This window comes from Schistocerca americana, unplaced genomic scaffold (genome assembly GCF_021461395.2).
Source record: "Schistocerca americana isolate TAMUIC-IGC-003095 unplaced genomic scaffold, iqSchAmer2.1 HiC_scaffold_13, whole genome shotgun sequence".
Classification (NCBI taxonomy): domain Eukaryota; kingdom Metazoa; phylum Arthropoda; class Insecta; order Orthoptera; family Acrididae; genus Schistocerca; species Schistocerca americana.
The window spans coordinates 9,912,205-9,933,447 of NW_025725371.1; positions in this window are offsets into that span (position 1 = coordinate 9,912,205).

Here is a 21,243-nt window from a genome sequence, read left to right on the forward strand (position 1 = left end):
TTAAGTACAAGAATGGAGACTCTTCTTACAGTCGGTGCTTTGAGCATTCCCTGTGAGACCCGTATTAGTTTCCGCTACACCTCTGCAGGTGCAGTTTATTCCTTGGACCTTCACATTGACGATGAAACACAGAAATGGCATCGGAATTAAATACAAAAGGCACAATGCCGCCTTAAGTACAAGAATGGAGACTCTTCTTACAGTCGGTGCTTTGAGCATTCCCTGTGAGACCAGTATTAGATTCCGCTACACCTCTGCAGGTGCAGTTTATTCCTTGGACCTTCACATTGACGATGAAACACAGAAATGGCATCGGAATTAAATACAAAAGGCACAATGCGCCTTAAGTACAAGAATAGAGACCCTTCTTACAGTCGGTGCTTTGAGCATTCCCTGTGAGACAAGTATTAGTTTCCGATACACCACTGCAGGTTTAATGTATTCCTTGGAACTTCACACTGACGATGAAACACAGAAATCGCATCGGAATCAAATACAAAAGGCGCAATGCCGCCTTAAGTACAAGAATAGAGACTCTTCTTACAGTCGGTGCTTTGAGCATTCCCTGTGAGACCAGTATTAGTTTCCGATACACCACTGCAGGTTCAGTTTATTCCTTAGACCTTCACATTGACGATGAAACACCGAAATGGCATCGGAATTAAATACAAAAGGCACAATGCCGCCTTAAGTACAAGAATGGAGACTCTTCTTACAGTCGGTGCTTTGAGCATTCCCTGTGAGACCCGTATTAGTTTCCGCTACACCTCTGCAGGTGCAGTTTATTCCTTGGACCTTCACATTGACGATGAAACACAGAAATGGCATCGGAATTAAATACAAATGGCACAATGCCGCCATAAGTACAAGAATAGAGACTCTTCTTACAGTCGGTGCTTTCAGCATTCCCTGTGAGACCAGTATTAGTTTCCGATACACCACTGCAGGTTCAATGTATTCCTTGGAACTTCACACTGACGATGAAACACAGAAATCGCATCGGAATCAAATACAAAAGGCGCAATGCCGCCTTAAGTACAAGAATAGAGACTCTTCTTGCAGTCGGTGCTTTGAGCATTCCCTGTGAGACCAGTATTAGTTTCCGATACACCACTGCAGGTTCAAAGTATTCCATGGACCTTCACATTGACGATGAAACACAGAAATCGCATCGGAATTAAATACAAAACGCACAATGCCGCCTTATGTACAAGAATAGAGACTCTTCTTACAGTCGGTGCTTTGAGCATTCCCTGTGAGACCAGTATTAGTTACCGCTACACCTCTGCAGGTTCAATGTATTCCTTGGATCTTCACATTGACGATGATACACAGAAATCGCATCGGAATTAAGTACAAAAGGCACAATGCCGCCTTAAGTACAAGAATAGAGACTCTTCTTACAGTCGGTGCTTTGAGCATTCCCTGTGAGACCAGTATTAGTTTCCGCTACACCTCTGCAGGTTCAGTATATTCCTTGGATCTTCACGTTGACGATGAAACACAGAAATCGCATCGGAATTAAATACAAAAGGCACAATGCCACCTTAAGTACAAGAGTAGAGACTCTTCTTACAGTCGGTGCTTTGAGCATTCCCTGTGAGACCAGTATTAGTTTCCGCTACACCTCTGCAGGTTCAATGTATTCCTTGGACCTTCACATTGACGATGAAACACAGAAATGGCATCGGAATTAAATACAAAAGGCACAATGCCGCCTTATGTTCAAGAATGGAGACTCTTCTTACAGTCGGTGCTTTGAGCATTCCCAGTGAGACCAGTATTAGTTTCCGATACACCACTGCAGGTTCAATGTATTCCTTGGACCTTCACATTGACGATGAAACACAGAAATGGCATCGGAATTAAATACAAAAGGCACAATGCCGCCTTAAGTACAAGAATAGAGACTCTTCTTACAGTCGGTGCTTTGAGCATTCCCTGTGAGACCAGTATTAGTTTCCGGTACACCTCTGCAGGTTCAGTTTATTCCTAGGACCTTCACATTGACGATAAAACACAGAAATGGCATCGGAATTAAATACAAAACGCACAATGCCGCCTTAAGTACAAGAATAGAGACTCGTCTTACAGTCGGTGCTTTGAGCATTCCCTGTGAGACCAGTATTAGTTTCCAATACACCACTGCAGGTTCAATGTATTCCTTGGACCTTCACATTGACGATGAAACTCAGAAATCGCATCGGAATTAAATACAAAAGGCACAATGCCGCCTTAAGTACAAGAATAGAGACTCATCTTACAGTCGGTGCATTGAGCATTCCCTGTGAGACCAGTATTAGTTTCCGCTACACCTCTGCAGGTTCAGATTATTCCTTGGACCTTCACATTGACGATGAAACACAGAAATGGCATCGGAAGTAAATACAAAAGGCACAATGCCGCCTTAAGTACAAGAATGGAGAATCTTCTTACCGTCGGTGCTTTGAGCATTCCCTGTGAGACCAGTATTAGTTTCCGCTACACCACTGCAGGTTCAGTTTATTCCTTAGACCTTCACATTGACGATGAAACACCGAAATGGCATCGGAATTAAATACAAAAGGCACAATGCCGCCTTAAGTACAAGAATGGAGACTCTTCTTACAGTCGGTGCTTTGAGCATTCCCTGTGAGACCCGTATTAGTTTCCGCTACACCTCTGCAGGTGCAGTTTATTCCTTGGACCTTCACATTGACGATGAAACCCAGAAATGGCATCGGAATTAAATACAAAAGGCACAATGCCGCCTTAAGTACAAGAATAGAGACCCTTCTTACAGTTGGTGCTTTGGGCATTCCCTGTGAGACCAGTATTAGTTTCCGATACACCACTGCAGGTTCAATGTAGTCCTTGGAACTTCACACTGACGATGAAACACAGAAATCGCATCGGAATCAAATACAAAAGGCGCAATGCCGCCTTAAGTACAAGAATAGAGACTCTTCTTGCAGTCGGTGCTTTGAGCATTCCCTATGGGACCAGTATTAGTTTCCGATACACCACAGCAGGTTCAAAGTATTCATTGGACCTTCACATTGACGATGAAACACAGAAATCGCATCGGAATTAAATACAAAACGCACAATGCCGCCTTATGTACAAGAATAGAGACTCTTCTTACAGTCGGTGCTTTGAGCATTCCCTGTGAGACCAGTATTAGTTACCGCTACACCTCTGCAGGTTCAATGTATTCCTTGGATCTTCACATTGACGATGATACACAGAAATCGCATCGGAATTAAGTACAAAAGGCACAATGCCGCCTTAAGTACAAGAATAGAGACTCTTCATACAGTCGGTGCTTTGAGCATTCCCTGTGAGACCAGTATTAGTTTCCGCTACACCTCTGCAGGTTCAGTATATTCCTTGGATCTTCACATTGACGATGAAACACAGAAATCGCATCGGAATTAAATACAAAAGGCACAATGCCATCTTAAATACGAGAATAGAGACTCTTCTTACAGTCGGTGCTTTGAGCATTCCCTGTGAGACCAGTATTAGTTTCCGCTACACCTCTGCAGGTTCAATGTATTCCTTGGACCTTCACATTGACGATGAAACACAGAAATGGCATCGGAATTAAATACAAAAGGCACAATGCCGCCTTAAGTACAAGAATGGAGACTCTTCTTACAGTCGGTGCTTTGAGCATTCCCAGTGAGACCAGTATTAGTTACCGCTACACCTCTGCAGGTTCAATGTATTCCTTGGATCTTCACATTGACGATGATACACAGAAATCGCATCGGAATTAAGTACAAAAGGCACAATGCCGCCTTAAGTACAAGAATAGAGACTCTTCTTACAGTCGGTGCTTTGAGCATTCCCTGTGAGACCAGTATTAGTTTCCGCTACACCTCTGCAGGTTCAGTATATTCCTTGGATCTTCACATTGACGATGAAACACAGAACTCGCATCGGAATTAAATACAAAAGGCACAATGCCACCTTAAGTACAAGAATAGAGACTCTTCTTACAGTCGGTGCTTAGAGCATTCCCTGTAACACCAGTATTAGTTTCCGCTACACATCTGCAGGTTCAGATTATTCCTTGGATCTTCACATTGACGATGAAACACAGAAATGGCATCGGAAGTAAATACAAAAGGCACAATGCCGCCTTAAGTACAAGAATGAAGAATCTTCTTACCGTCGGTGATTTGAGCATTCCCTGTGAGACCAGTATTAGTTTCCGCTACACCACTGCAGGTTCAGTTTATTCCTTAGACCTTCACATTGACGATGAAACACCGAAATGGCATCGGAATTAAATACAAAAGGCACAATGCCGCCTTAAGTACAAGAATGGAGACTCTTCTTACAGTCGGTGCTTTGAGCATTCCCTGTGAGATTCGTATCAGTTTCCGCTACACCTCTGCAGGTGCAGTTTATTCCTTGGACCTTCATATTGACGATGAAACACAGAAATGGCATCGGAATTAAATACAAAAGGCACAATGCCGCCTTAAGTACAAGAATAGAGACCCTTCTTACAGTCGGTGCTTTGAGCATTCCCTGTGAGACCAGTATTAGTTTCCGATACACCACTGCAGGTTCAATGTATTCCTTGGAACTTCACACTGACGATGAAACACAGAAATCGCATCGGAATCAAATACAAAAGGCGCAATGCCGCCTTAAGTACAAGAATAGAGACTCTTCTTGCAGTCGGTGCTTTGAGCATTCCCTGTGAGACCAGTATTAGTTTCCGATACACCACTGCAGGTTCAAAGTATTCCTTGGACCTTCACATTGACGATGAAACACAGAAATCGCATCGGAAGTAAATACAAAAGGCACAATGCCGCCTTAAGTACAAGAATGGAGAATCTTCTTACCATCGGTGATTTGAGCATTCCCTGTGAGACCAGTATTAGTTTCCGCTACACCACTGCAGGTTCAGTTTATTCCTTAGACCTTCACATTGACGATGAAACACCGAAATGGCATCGGAATTAAATACAAAAGGCACAATGCCGCCTTAAGTACAAGAATGGAGACTCTTCTTACAGTCGGTGCTTTGAGCATTCCCTGTGAGACCCGTATTAGTTTCCGCTACACCTCTGCAGGTGCAGTTTATTCCTTGGACCTTCACATTGACGATGAAACACAGAAATGGCATCGGAATTAAATACAAAAGGCACAATGCCGCCTTAAGTACAAGAATGGAGACTCTTCTTACAGTCGGTGCTTTGAGCATTCCCTGTGAGACCAGTATTAGATTCCGCTACACCTCTGCAGGTGCAGTTTATTCCTTGGACCTTCACATTGACGATGAAACACAGAAATGGCATCGGAATTAAATACAAAAGGCACAATGCGCCTTAAGTACAAGAATAGAGACCCTTCTTACAGTCGGTGCTTTGAGCATTCCCTGTGAGACAAGTATTAGTTTCCGATACACCACTGCAGGTTCAATGTATTCCTTGGAACTTCACACTGACGATGAAACACAGAAATCGCATCGGAATCAAATACAAAAGGCGCAATGCCGCCTTAAGTACAAGAACAGAGACTCTTCTTACAGTCGGTGCTTTGAGCATTCCCTGTGAGACCAGTATTAGTTTCCGATACACCACTGCAGGTTCAGTTTATTCCTTAGACCTTCACATTGACGATGAAACACCGAAATGGCATCGGAATTAAATACAAAAGGCACAATGCCGCCTTAAGTACAAGAATGGAGACTCTTCTTACAGTCGGTGCTTTGAGCATTCCCTGTGAGACCCGTATTAGTTTCCGCTACACCTCTGCAGGTGCAGTTTATTCCTTGGACCTTCACATTGACGGTGAAACACAGAAATGGCATCGGAATTAAATACAAAAGGCACAATGCCGCCTTAAGTACAAGAATAGAGACTCTTCTTACAGTCGGTGCTTTCAGCATTCCCTGTGAGACCAGTATTAGTTTCCGATACACCACTGCAGGTTCAATGTATTCCTTGGAACTTCACACTGACGATGAAACACAGAAATCGCATCGGAATCAAATACAAAAGGCGCAATGCCGCCTTAAGTACAAGAATAGAGACTCTTCTTGCAGTCGGTGCTTTGAGCATTCCCTGTGAGACCAGTATTAGTTTCCGATACACCACTGCAGGTTCAAAGTATTCCATGGACCTTCACATTGACGATGAAACACAGAAATCGCATCGGAATTAAATACAAAACGCACAATGCCGCCTTATGTACAAGAATAGAGACTCTTCTTACAGTCGGTGCTTTGAGCATTCCCTGTGAGACCAGTATTAGTTACCGCTACACCTCTGCAGGTTCAATGTATTCCTTGGATCTTCACATTGACGATGATACACAGAAATCGCATCGGAATTAAGTACAAAAGGCACAATGCCGCCTTAAGTACAAGAATAGAGACTCTTCTTACAGTCGGTGCTTTGAGCATTCCCTGTGAGACCAGTATTAGTTTCCGCTACACCTCTGCAGGTTCAGTATATTCCTTGGATCTTCACGTTGACCATGAAACACAGAAATCGCATCGGAATTAAATACAAAAGGCACAATGCCACCTTAAGTACAAGAGTAGAGACTCTTCTTACAGTCGGTGCTTTGAGCATTCCCTGTGAGACCAGTATTAGTTTCCGCTACACCTCTGCAGGTTCAATGTATTCCTTGGACCTTCACATTGACGATGAAACACAGAAATGGCATCGGAATTAAATACAAAAGGCACAATGCCGCCTTATGTTCAAGAATGGAGACTCTTCTTACAGTCGGTGCTTTGAGCATTCCCAGTGAGACCAGTATTAGTTTCCGATACACCACTGCAGGTTCAATGTATTCCTTGGACCTTCACATTGACGATGAAACACAGAAATGGCATCGGAATTAAATACAAAAGGCACAATGCCGCCTTAAGTACAAGAATAGAGACTCTTCTTACAGTCGGTGCTTTGAGCATTCCCTGTGAGACCAGTATTAGTTTCCGGTACACCTCTGCAGGTTCAGTTTATTCCTAGGACCATCACATTGACGATAAAACACAGAAATGGCATCGGAATTAAATACAAAACGCACAATGCCGCCTTAAGTACAAGAATAGAGACTCGTCTTACAGTCGGTGCTTTGAGCATTCCCTGTGAGACCAGTATTAGTTTCCAATACACCACTGCAGGTTCAATGTATTCCTTGGACCTTCACATTGACGATGAAACTCAGAAATCGCATCGGAATTAAATACAAAAGGCACAATGCCGCCTTAAGTACAAGAATAGAGACTCATCTTACAGTCGGTGCATTGAGCATTCCCTGTGAGACCAGTATTAGTTTCCGCTACACCTCTGCAGGTTCAGATTATTCCTTGGACCTTCACATTGACGATGAAACACAGAAATGGCATCGGAAGTAAATACAAAAGGCACAATGCCGCCTTAAATACAAGAATGGAGAATCTTCTTACCGTCGGTGCTTTGAGCATTCCCTGTGAGACCAGTATTAGTTTCCGCTACACCACTGCAGGTTCAGTTTATTCCTTAGACCTTCACATTGACGATGAAACACCGAAATGGCATCGGAATTAAATACAAAAGGCACAATGCCGCCTTAAGTACAAGAATGGAGACTCTTCTTACAGTCGGTGCTTTGAGCATTCCCTGTGAGACCCGTATTAGTTTCCGCTACACCTCTGCAGGTGCAGTTTATTCCTTGGACCTTCACATTGACGATGAAACCCAGAAATGGCATCGGAATTAAATACAAAAGGCACAATGCCGCCTTAAGTACAAGAATAGAGACCCTTCTTACAGTTGGTGCTTTGGGCATTCCCTGTGAGACCAGTATTAGTTTCCGATACACCACTGCAGGTTCAATGTAGTCCTTGGAACTTCACACTGACGATGAAACACAGAAATCGCATCGGAATCAAATACAAAAGGCGCAATGCCGCCTTAAGTACAAGAATAGAGACTCTTCTTGCAGTCGGTGCTTTGAGCATTCCCTATGAGACCAGTATTAGTTTCCGATACACCACAGCAGGTTCAAAGTATTCATTGGACCTTCACATTGACGATGAAACACAGAAATCGCATCGGAATTAAATACAAAAGGCACAATGCCATCTTAAATACAAGAATAGAGACTCTTCTTACAGTCGGTGCTTTGAGCATTCCCTGTGAGACCAGTATTAGTTTCCGCTACACCTCTGCAGGTTCAATGTATTCCTTGGACCTTCACATTGACGATGAAACACAGAAATGGCATCGGAATTAAATACAAAAGGCACAATGCCGCCTTAAGTACAAGAATGGAGACTCTTCTTACAGTCGGTGCTTTGAGCATTCCCTGTGAGACCAGTATTAGATTCCGCTACACCTCTGCAGGTGCAGTTTATTCCTTGGACCTTCACATTGACGATGAAACACAGAAATGGCATCGGAATTAAATACAAAAGGCACAATGCCGCCTTAAGTACAAGAATAGAGACCCTTCTTACAGTCGGTGCTTTGAGCATTCCCTGTGAGACCAGTATTATTTTCCGATACACCACTGCAGGTTCAATGTATTCCTTGGAACTTCACACTGACGATGAAACACAGAAATCGCATCGGAATCAAATACAAAAGGCGCAATGCCGCCTTAAGTACAAGAATAGAGACTCTTCTTGCAGTCGGTGCTTTGAGCATTCCCTGTGAGACCAGTATTAGTTTCCGATACACCACTGCAGGTTCAAAGTATTCCTTGGACCTTCAAATTGACGATGAAACACAGAAATGGCATCGGAATTAAATACAAAAGGCACAATGCCGCCTTAAGTACAAGAATAGAGACTCTTCTTACAGTCGGTGCTTTGAGCATTCCCTGTGAGACCAGTATTAGTTTCCGGTACACCTCTGCAGGTTCAGTTTATGCCTAGGACCTTCACATTGACGATAAAACACAGAAATGGCATCGGAATTAAATACAAAACGCACAATGCCGCCTTAAGTACAAGAATAGAGACTCGTCTTACAGTCGGTGCTTTGAGCATTCCCTGTGAGACCAGTATTAGTTTCCAATACACCACTGCAGGTTCAATGTATTCCTTGGACCTTCACATTGACGATGAAACTCAGAAATCGTATCGGAATTAAATACAAAAGGCACAATGCCGCCTTAAGTACAAGAATAGAGACTCATCTTACAGTCGGTGCATTGAGCAATCCCTGTGAGACCAGTATTAGTTTCCGCTACACCTCTGCAGGTTCAGATTATTCCTTGGATCTTCACATTGACGATGAAACACAGAAATGGCATCGGAAGTAAATACAAAAGGCACAATGCCGCCTTAAGTACAAGAATGGAGAATCTTCTTACCGTCGGTGATTTGAGCATTCCCTGTGAGACCAGTATTAGTTTCCGCTACACCACTGCAGGTTCAGTTTATTCCTTAGACCTTCACATTGACGATGAAACACCGAAATGGCATCGGAATTAAATACAAAAGGCACAATGCCGCCTTAAGTACAAGAATGGAGACTCTTCTTACAATCGGTGCTTTGAGCATTCCCTGTGAGATTCGTATTAGTTTCCACTACACCTCTGCAGGTGCAGTTTATTCCTTGGACCTTCATATTGACGATGAAACACAGAAATGGCATCGGAATTAAATACAAAAGGCACAATGCCGCCTTAAGTACAAGAATAGAGACCCTTCTTACAGTCGGTGCTTTGAGCATTCCCTGTGAGACCAGTATTAGTTTCCGATACACCACTGCAGGTTCAATGTATTCCTTGGAACTTCACACTGACGATGAAACACAGAAATCGCATCGGAATCAAATACAAAAGGCGCAATGCCGCCTTAAGTACAAGAATAGAGACTCTTCTTGCAGTCGGTGCTTTGAGCATTCCCTGTGAGACCAGTATTAGTTTCCGATACACCACTGCAGGTTCAAAGTATTCCTTGGACCTTCACATTGACGATGAAACACAGAAATCGCATCGGAACTAAATACAAAACGCACAATGCCGCCTTATGTACAAGAATAGAGACTCTTCTTACAGTCGGTGCTTTGAGCATTCCCTGTGAGACCAGTATTAGTTACCGCTACACCTCTGCAGGTTCAATGTATTCCTTGGATCTTCACATTGACGATGATACACAGAAATCGCATCGGAATTAAGTACAAAAGGCACAATGCCGCCTTAAGTACAAGAATAGAGACTCTTCTTACAGTCGGTGCTTTGAGCATTCCCTGTGAGACCAGTATTAGTTTCCGCTACACCTCTGCAGGTTCAGTATATTCCTTGGATCTTCACATTGACGATGAAACACAGAAATGGCATCGGAATTAAATACAAAAGGCACAATGCCGCCTTAAGTACAAGAATGGAGACTCTTCTTACAGTCGGTGCTTTGAGCATTCCCTGTGAGACCAGTATTAGATTCCGCTACACCTCTGCAGGTGCAGTTTATTCCTTGGACCTTCACATTGACGATGAAACACAGAAATGGCATCGGAATTAAATACAAAAGTCACAATGCCCCTTAAGTACAAGAATAGAGACCCTTCTTACAGTCGGTGCTTTGAGCATTCCCTGTGAGACCAGTATTAGTTTCCGATACACCACTGCAGGTTCAATGTATTCCTTGGAACTTCACACTGACGATGAAACACAGAAATCGCATCGGAATCAAATACAAAAGGCGCAATGCCGCCTTAAGTACAAGAATAGAGACTCTTCTTGCAGTCGGTGCTTTGAGCATTCCCTGTGAGACCAGTATTAGTTTCCGATACACCACTGCAGGTTCAAAGTATTCCTTGGACCTTCAAATTGACGATGAAACACAGAAATCGCTCGGAATTAAATACAAAAGCACAATGCCGATTTATGTACAAGAATAGAGAATCTTCTTACAGTCGGTGCTTTGAGCATTCCCTGTGAGACCAGTATTAGTTTCCGATACTCCTCTGCAGGTTCACTTTACTCCTTGGACCTTCACATTGACGATGAAACTCAGAAATGGCATCGGAGTTAAATACAAATGTCACAATGCCGCCTTAAGTACAAGAATAAAGACTCATTTGACAGTCGGTGCTTTGAGCATTCCCTGTGAGACCAGTATTAGTTTCCCATACACCACAGCAGGTTCAATGTATTCCTTGGAACTTCACATTGACGATGAAACACAGAAATCGCATGGGAATCAAATACAAAAGGCACAATGCCGCCTAAAGTACAAGAATAGAGACTCTTCTTACAGTCGGTGCTTTGAGCATTCCCTGTGAGACCAGTATTAGTTTCCGATACTCCTCTGCAGGTTCACTTTATTCCTTGGACCTTCAAATTGACGATGAAACACTGAAATGGCATCGGAATTAAATACAAACGCACAATGCCGCATTAAGTACAAGAATAGAGCCTCTTCTTACAGTCGGTGCTTTGAGCATTCCCTGTGAGACCAGTATTAGTTTCCGATACACCACTGTAGGTTCAATGTATTCCTTGGACCTTCACATTGACGATGAAACACAGAAATCGCATCGGAATTAAATACAAAAGGCACAATGCAGCCTTAAGTACAAGAATAGAGACTCTTCTTACAGTCGGTGCTTTGAGCATTCCCTGTGAGACCAGTATTAGTTTCCGCTACACCTCTGCAGGTTCAGATTATTCCTTGGACCTTCACATTGACCATGAATCACAGAAATGGCATCGGAAGTAAATACAAAAGGCACAATGCCGCCTTAAGTTTAAGAATAGAGACTCTTCTTACCGTCGGTGCTTTGAGCATTCACTGTGAGACCAGTATTAGTTTCCGCTACACCACTGCAGGTTCAGTTTATTCCTTAGACCTTCACATTGACGATGAAACACCGAAATGGCATCGTAATTAAATACAAAAGGCACAATGCCGCCTTAAGTACAAGAATGGAGACTCTTCTTACAGTCGGTGCTTTGAGCATTCCCTGTGAGACCCGTATAAGTTTCCGCTACACCTCTGCAGGTGCAGTTTATTCCTTGGACCTTCACATTGACGATGAAACACAGAAATGGCATCGGAATTAAATACAAAAGGCACAATGCCGCCTTAAGTACAAGAATAGAGACTCTTCTTACAGTCGGTGCTTTGAGCATTCCCTGTGAGACCAGTATTAGTTTCCGATACACCACTGCAGGTTCAATGTATTCCTTGGAACTTCACACTGACGATGAAACACAGAAATTGCATCGGAATCAAATACAAAAGGCACAATGCCGCCTTAAGTACAAGAATAGAGACTCTTCTTACAGTCGGTGCTTTGAGCATTCCCTGTGAGACCAGTATTAGTTTCCGATCCACCACTGCAGGTTCAGTGTATTCCTTGGACCTTCACATTGACGATGAAACACAGAAATCGCATCGGAATTAAATACAAACCGCACAATGCCGCCTCATGTACTAGAATAGAGACTCTTCTTACAGTCGGTGCTTTGAGCATTCCCTGTGAGACCAGTATCAGTTTCCGCTACACCTTTGCAGGTTCAATCTATTCCTTGGACCTTCACATTGACGATGATACACAGAAATCGCATCGGAAATAAGTACAAAAGGCACAATGCCGCCTTAAGTACAATAATAGAGACTCTTCTTACAGCCGGTGCTTTGAGCATTCCCTGTGAGACCAGTATTAGTTTCCGATACACCACTGCAGGTTCAATGTATTCCTTGGACCTTCACATTGACGATGAAACACAGAAATGGCATCGGAATTAAATACAAAAGGCACAATGCCGCCTTAAGTACAAGAATAGAGACTCTTCTTACAGTCGGTGCTTTGAGCATTCCCTGTGAGACCAGTATTAGTTTCCGATTCACCACTGCAGGTTCAATGTATTCCTTGGAACTTCACACTGACGATGAAACACAGAAATCGCATCGGAATCAAATACAAAAGGCACAATGCCGTCTTAAGTACAAGAATAGAGACTCTTCTTACAGTCGGTGCTTTGAGCATTCCCTGTGAGACCAGTATTAGTTTCCGATACACCTCTGCAGGTTCAGTTTATTCCTTGGACCTTCACATTGACGATGAAACACAGAAATCGCATCGAAATTAAATACAAAAGGCACAATGCCGCCTTAAGTACAAGAATAGAGACTCTTATAAACAGTCGGTGCTTTCAGCATTCCCTGTGAGACCAGTATTAGTTTCCGATACACCACTGCAGGTTCAATGTATTCCCTGGACCTTCACATTGACGATGAAACACAGAAATGGCATCGGAATTAAATACAAAAGGCACAATGCCGCCTTAAGTACAAGATAAGAGACTCTTCTTACAGTCGGTGCTTTGGGCATTCCTTGTAAGACCAGTATTAGTTTCCGATACACCACTGCAGGTTCAATGTATTCCTTGGACTTTCACATTGACGATGAAACACAGAAATGGCATCGGAATTAAATACAAAAGACACAATACCGCCTTAAGTACAAGAATAGAGACTCTTCTTGCAGTCGGTTTTTTAAACATTCCATGTGAGACCAGTATTAGTTTCCGATACACCACTGCAGGTTCAATGTATTCTTTGGACCTTCGCATTGACGATGAAACACAGAAATCGCATCGGAATTAAATACAAAAGGCACAATGCCGCCTTAAGTACAAGAATAGAGACTCATCTTACAGTCGGTGCTTTGAGCATTCCCTGTCAGGCCAGTATTAGTATCCGATACTCCTCTGCAGGTTCAGTTTATTCCTTGGACCTTCACATTGACGATGAAACACAGAAATGGCTTAGGAATTAAATACAAAACGCACAATGCCGCCTTAAGTACAAGAATGGAGCCTCTTCTTACAGTCGGTGCTTTGAGCATTCCCTGTGAGACCAGTATTAGTTTCCGATACACCACTGCAGGTTTAATGTATTCCTTGGACCTTCACATTGACGATGAAACACAGAAATCGCATCGGAATTAAATACAAAAGGCACAATGCCGCCTTAAGTACAAGAATAGAGACTCTTCTTACAGTCGGTAATGTGAGCATTCCCTGTGAGACCAGTATTAGTTTCCGATACACCTCTGCAGGTTCAGATTATTCCTTTGACCTTCACATTGACGATGAAACACAGAAATGGCATCGGAAGTAAATACAAAAGGCACAATGCCGCCTTAAGTACAAGAATAGAGACTCTTCTTACCGTCGGTGCTTTGAACATTCCCTGTGAGACCAGTATTAAATTCCGCTACACCACTGCAGGTTCAGTTTATTCCTTAGACCTTCACATTGACGATGATACACAGAAATCGCATCGGAAATAAGTACAAAAGGCACAATGCGGCCTTAAGTACAAGAATAGAGACTCTTCTTACAGTCGGTGCTTTGAACATTCCCTGTGAGACCAGTATTAGTTTCCTCTACACCTCTGCAGGTTCAGTATATTCCTTGGACCTTCACATTGACGATGAAACACAGAAATGGCATCGGAATTAAATGCAAAAGGCACAATGCCGCCTTAAGTACAAGAATAGAGACTCTTCTTACAGGCGATGCTTTGAGCATTCCCTGTGAGACCAGTATTAGTTTCCGCTACACTTCTGCAGGTTCAGTTTATTCCTTCTACCTTCACATTGACGATGAAACACAGAAATGGCATCGGAATTAAATACAAAAGGCACAATGCCGCCTTAAGTACAAGAATAGAGACTCTTCTTACAGTCGGTGCTTTGAGCATTCCCTGTGAGACCAGTATTAGTTTCCGATACACCACTGCAGGTTCCATGTATTCCTTGGAACTTCACACTGACGATGAAACACAGAAATCGCATCGGAATCAAATACAAAAGGCGCAATGCCGCCTTAAGTACTAGGATAGAGACTCTTCTTACAGTCGGTGCTTTGAGCATTCCCTGTGAGACCAGTATTAGTTTCCGATACACCACTGCAGGTTCAATGTATTCCTTGGAACTTCACACTGACGATGAAACACAAAATCGCATCGGAATGAAATACAAAAGGCACAATGCCGCCTTAAGTACAAGAATAGAGACTCTTCTTGCAGTCGGTGCTTTGAGCATTCCCTGTGAGACCAGTATTAGTTTCCGATACACCACTGCAGGTTCAATGTATTCCTTGGACCTTCACATTGACGATGAAACACAGAAATCGCATCGGAATTAAATACAAAACCCACAATGACGCCTTATGTACAAGAATAGAGACTCTTTTTTCAGTCGGTGCTTTGAGCATTCCCTGTGAGACCAGTATTAGTTACCGCTACACCTCTGCAGGTTCAATGTATTCCTTGGACCTTCACATTGACGATGATACACAGAAATCGCATCGGAAATAAGTACAAAAGGCACAATGCCGCCTTAAGTACAAGAATAGAGACTCTTCTTACAGTCGGTGCTTTGAGCATTCCCTGTCAGACCAGTATTAGATTCCGCTACACCTCTGCAGGTTCAGTATATTCCTTGGACCTTCACATTGACGATGAAACACAGAAATGGCATCGGAATTAAATACAAAAGGCACAATGCCGCCTTAAGTACAAGAATAGAGACTCTTCTTACAGTCGGTGCTTTGAGCATTCCCTGTGAGACCAGTATTAGTTTCCGATACACCACTGCAGGTTCAATGTATTCCTTGGACCTTCACACTGACGATGAAACACAGAAATCGCATCGGAATTAAATACAAACCGCACAATGCCGCCTTATGTACAAGAATAGAGACTCTTCTTACAGTCGGTGCTTTGAGCATTCCCTGTGAGACCAGTATTAGTTTCCGCTACACCTTTGCAGGTTCAATCTATTCCTTGGACCTTCACATTGACGATGATACACAGAAATCGCATCGGAAATAGGTACAAAAGGCACAATGCCGCCTTAAGTACAATAATAGAGACTCTTCTTACAGCCGGTGCTTTGAGCATTCCCTGTGAGACCAGTATTAGTTTCCGATACACCACTGCAGGTTCAATGTATTCCTTGACCCTTCACATTGACGATGAAACACAGAAATGGCATCGGAATTAAATACAAAAGGCACAATGCCGCCTTAAGTACAAGAATAGAGACTCTTCTTACAGTCGGCGCTTTGAGCATTCCCTGTGAGACCAGTATTAGTTTCCGATACACCACTGCAGGTTCAATGTATTCCTTGGAACTTCACACTGACGATGAAACACAGAAATCGCATCGGAATCAAATACAAAAGGCACAATGCCGTCTTAAGTACAAGAATAGAGACTCTTCTTACAGTCGGTGCTTTGAGCATTCCCTGTGAGACCAGTACTAGTTTCCGATACACCTCTGCAGGTTCAGTTTATTCCTTGGACCTTCACATTGACGATGAAACACAGAAATCGCATCGAAATTAAATACAAAAGGCACAATGCCGCCTTAAGTACAAGAATAGAGACTCTTCTTACAGTCGGTGCTTTCAGCATTCCCTGTGAGACCAGTATTAGTTTCCGATACACCACTGCAGGTTCAATGTATTCCTTGGACCTTCACATTGACGATGAAACACAGAAATCGCATCGGAATTAAATACAAAACGCACAATGCCGCCTTAAGTACAAGAATAGAGACTCTTCTTACAGTCGATGCTTTGAGCATTCCCTGTGAGACCAGTATTAGTTTCCGCTACACCTCTGCAGGTTCAATGTATTCCTTGGACCTTCACATTGACGATGATACACAGAAATCGCATCGGAATTAAGTACAAAAGGCACAATGCCGCCTTAAGTACAAGAATAGAGACTCTCCTTACAGTCGGTGCTTTGAGCATTCCCTGTGAGACCAGTATTAGTTTCCGATACTCCTCTGCAGGTTCAGTTTATTCCTTGGACCTTCACATTGATGATGAAACACAGAAATGGCTTCGGAATTAAATACAAAACGCACAATGCCGCCTTAAGTACAAGAATAGAGACTCTTCTTACAGTCGGTGCTTTGAGCATTCCCTGTGAGACCAGTATTAGTTTCCGATACACCACTGCAGATTCAATGTATTCCTTGGACCTTCACATTGACGATGAAACACAGAAATCGCATCGGAATTAAATACAAAAGGCACAATGCCGCCTTAAGTACAAGAATAGAGACTCTTCATACAGTCGGTGCTTTGAGCATTCCCTGTGAGACAAGTATTAGTTTCCGATACACCTCTGCAGGTTCAGATTATTCCTTTGACCTTCACATTGACGATGAAACACAGAAATGGCATCGGAAGTAAATACAAAAGGCACAATGCCGCCTTAAGTACAAGAGTAGAGACTCTTCTTACCGCCGGTGCTTTGAACATTCCCTGTGAGACCAGTATTAGTTTCCGCTACACCACTGCAGGTTCAGTTTATTCCTTAGACCTTCACATTGACGATGATACACAGAAATCGCATCGGAAATAAGTACAAAAGGCACAATGCGGCCTTAAGTACAAGAATAGAGACTCTTCTTACAGTCGGTGCCTTGAGCATTCCCTGTGAGACCAGTATTAGTTTACGCTACACCTCTGCAGGTTCAGTTTATTCCTTGGACCTTCACATTGACGATGAAACACAGAAATCGCATCAGAATTAAATACGAAAGGCACAATGCCGCCTTAAGTACAAGAATAGAGACTCTTCTTACAGTCGGTGCTTTGAGCATTCCCTGTGAGACCAGTATTAATTTCCGCTACACCTCTGCAGGTTCAATTTATTCCTTGGACCTTCACATTGACGATGAAACGCAGAAATCGCATCGGAATTAAATGCAAAAGGCACAATGCCGCCCTAAGTACAAGATTAGAGACTCTTCTTACAGTCGGTGCTTTGAGCATTCCCTGTTAGACCAGTATTAGTTTCCGCTACACCTCTGCAGGTTCAGTTTATTCCTTGGACATTCACATTGACGATGAAACACAGAAATGGCATCGGAATTAAATAGAAAAGGCACAATGCCGCCTTAAGTACAAGAATAGAGACTCTTCTTACAGTCGGTGCTTTGAGCTTTCCCTGTGAGACCAGTATTAGTTTCCGATACACCACTGCAGGTTCAATGTATTCCTTGGAACTTCACACTGACAATGAAACACAAAATCGCATCGGAATGAAATACAAAAGGCACAATGCCGCCTTAAGTACAAGAATAGAGACTCTTCTTGCAGTCGGTGCTTTGAGCATTCCCTGTGAGACCAGTATTAGTTTCCGATACACCACTGCAGGTTCAATGTATTCCTTGGACCTTCACATTGACGATGAAACACAGAAATCGCATCGGAATTAAATACAAAACCCACAATGACGCCTTATGTACAAGAATAGAGACTCTTTTTTCAGTCGGTGCTTTGAGCATTCCCTGTGAGACCAGTATTAGTTACCGCTCCACCTCTGCAGGTTCAATGTATTCCTTGGACCTTCACATTGACGATGATACACAGAAATCGCATCGGAAATAAGTACAAAAGGCACAATGCCGCCTGAAGTACAAGAATAGAGACTCTTCTTACAGTCGGTGCTTTGAGCATTCCCTGTCAGTCCAGTATTAGGTTCCGCTACACTTCTGCAGGTTCAGTATATTCCTTGGACCTTCACATTGACGATGAAACACAGAAATGGCATCGGAATTAAATACAAAATGCACAATGCCGCCTTAAGTACAAGAATAGAGACTCTTCTTACAGTCGATGCTTTGAGCATTCCCTGTGAGACCAGTATTAGTTTCCGCTACACCTCTGCAGGTTCAGTTTATTCCTTGGACCTTCACATTGACGATGAAACACAGAAATGGCATCGGAATTAAATACAAAAGGCACAATGCCGCCTTAAGTACAAGAATAGGGACTCTTCTTACAGTCGGTGCTTTGAGCATTCCCTGTGAGACCAGTATTAGTTTCCGATACACCACTGCAGGTTCAGTTTATTCCTTAGACCTTCACATTGTCGATGAAACACCGAAATGGCATCGGAATTAAATACAAAAGGCACAATGCCGCCTTAAGTACAAGAATGGAGACTCTTCTTACAGTCGGTGCTTTGAGCATTCCCTGTGAGACCCGTATTAGCTTCCGCTACACCTCTGCAGGTGCAGTTTATTCCTTGGACCTTCACATTGACGATGAAACACAGAAATGGCATCGGAATTAAATACAAAAGGCACAATGCCGCCTTAAGTACAAGAATAGAGACTCTTCTTGCAGTCGATGGTTTGAGCATTCCCTGTGAGACCAGTATTAGTTTCCGATACACCACTGCAGGTTCAAAGTATTCCTTGGACCTTCACATTGACGATGAAACAAAGAAATCGAATCGGATTTAAATACAAAACGCACAATGCCGCCTTATGTACAAGAATAGAGACTCTTCTTACAGTCGGTGCTTTGAGCATTCCTTGTGAGACCAGTATTAGTTACTGCTACACCTCTGCAGGTTCAATGTATTCCTTGGATCTTCACATTGACGATGATACACAGAAATCGCATCGGAATTAAGTACAAAAGGCACAATGTCGCCTTAAGTACAAGAATAGAGACTCTTCTTACAGTCGGTGCTTTGAGCATTCCCTGTGAGACCAGTATTAGTTTCCGCTACACCTCTGCAGGTTCAGTATTTTCCTTGGATCTTCACGTTGACGATGAAACACAGAAATCGCATCGGAATGAAATACAAAAGGCACAATGCCACCTTAAGTACAAGAATAGAGACTCTTCTTACAGTCGGTGCTTTGAGCATTCCCTGTGAGACCAGTATTAGTTTCCGCTACACCTCTGCAGGTTCAATGTATTCCTTGGACCTTCACCTTGACGATGAAACACAGAAATGGCATCGGAATTAAATACAAAAGGCACAATGCCGCATTAAGTACATGAATGGAGACTCTTCTTACAGTCGGTGCTTTGAGCATTCCCAGTGAGACCAGTATTAGTTTCCGATACACCACTGCAGATTCAATGTATTCCTTGGACCTTCACATTGACGATGAAACACAGAAATGGCATCGGAATTAAATACAAAAGGCACAATGCCGCCTTAAGTACAAGAATAGAGACTCTTCTTACAGTCGGTGCTTTGAGCATTCCCTGTGAGACCAGTATTAGTTTCCGGTACACCTCTGCAGGTTCAGTTTATTCCTAGGACCTTCACATTGACGATAAAACACAGAAATGGCATCGGAATTAAATACAAAACGCACAATGCCGCCTTAAGTACAAGAATAGAGACTCGTCTTACAGTCGGTGCTTTGAGCATTCCCTGTGAGACCAGTATTAGTTTCCGATACACCACTGCAGTTCAATGTATTCCTTGGACCTTCACATTGACGAAGAAACTCAGAAATCGCATCGGAATTAAATACAAAAGGCACAATGCCGCCTTAAGTACATGAATAGAGACCCTTCTTACAGTCGGTGCTTTGAGCATTCCCTGTGAGACCAGTATTAGTTTCCGCTACACCTCTGCAGGTTCAGATTATTTCTTGGACCTTCACATTGACGATGAAACACAGAAATGGCTTCGGAAGTAAATACAAAAGGCACAATGCCGCCTTAAGTACAACAATGGAGAATCTTCTTACCGTCGGTGCTTTGAGCATTCCCTGTGAGACCAGTATTAGTTTCCGCTACACCACTGCATGTTCAGTTTATTCTTTAGACCTTCACATTGACGATGAAACACCGAAATGGCATCGGAATTAAATACAAAAGGCTCAATGCCGCCTTAAGTACAAGAATGGAGACTCTTCTTACAGTCGGTGCTTTGAGCATTCCCTGTGAGACCCGTATTAGTTTCCGCTACACCTCTGCAGGTGCAGTTTATTCCTTGGACCTTCACATTGACGATGAAACACAGAAATGGCATCGGAATTAAATACAAAAGGCACAATGCCGCCTTAAGTACAAGAATAGAGACCCTTCTTACAGTCGGTGCTTTGAGCATTCGCTGTGAGACCAGTATTAGTTTCCGATACACCACTGCAGGTTCAATGTATTCCTTGGAACTTCACACTGACGATGAAACACAGAAATCGCATCGCAATCAAATACAAAAGGCGCAATGCGCCTTAAGTACAAGAATAGAGACTCTTCTTGCAGTCGGTGCTTTGTGCATTCCCTGTGAGACCAGTATTAGTTTCCGATACACCACTGCAGGTTCAAAGTATTCCTTGGACCTTCACATTGAGGATGAAACACAGAAATCGCATCGGAATTAAATACAAAACGCACAATGCCGCCTTATGTACAAGAATAGAGACTCTTCTTACAGTCGGTGCTTTGAGCATTCCCTGTGAGACCAGTATTAGTTACCGCTACACCTCTGCAGGTTCAATG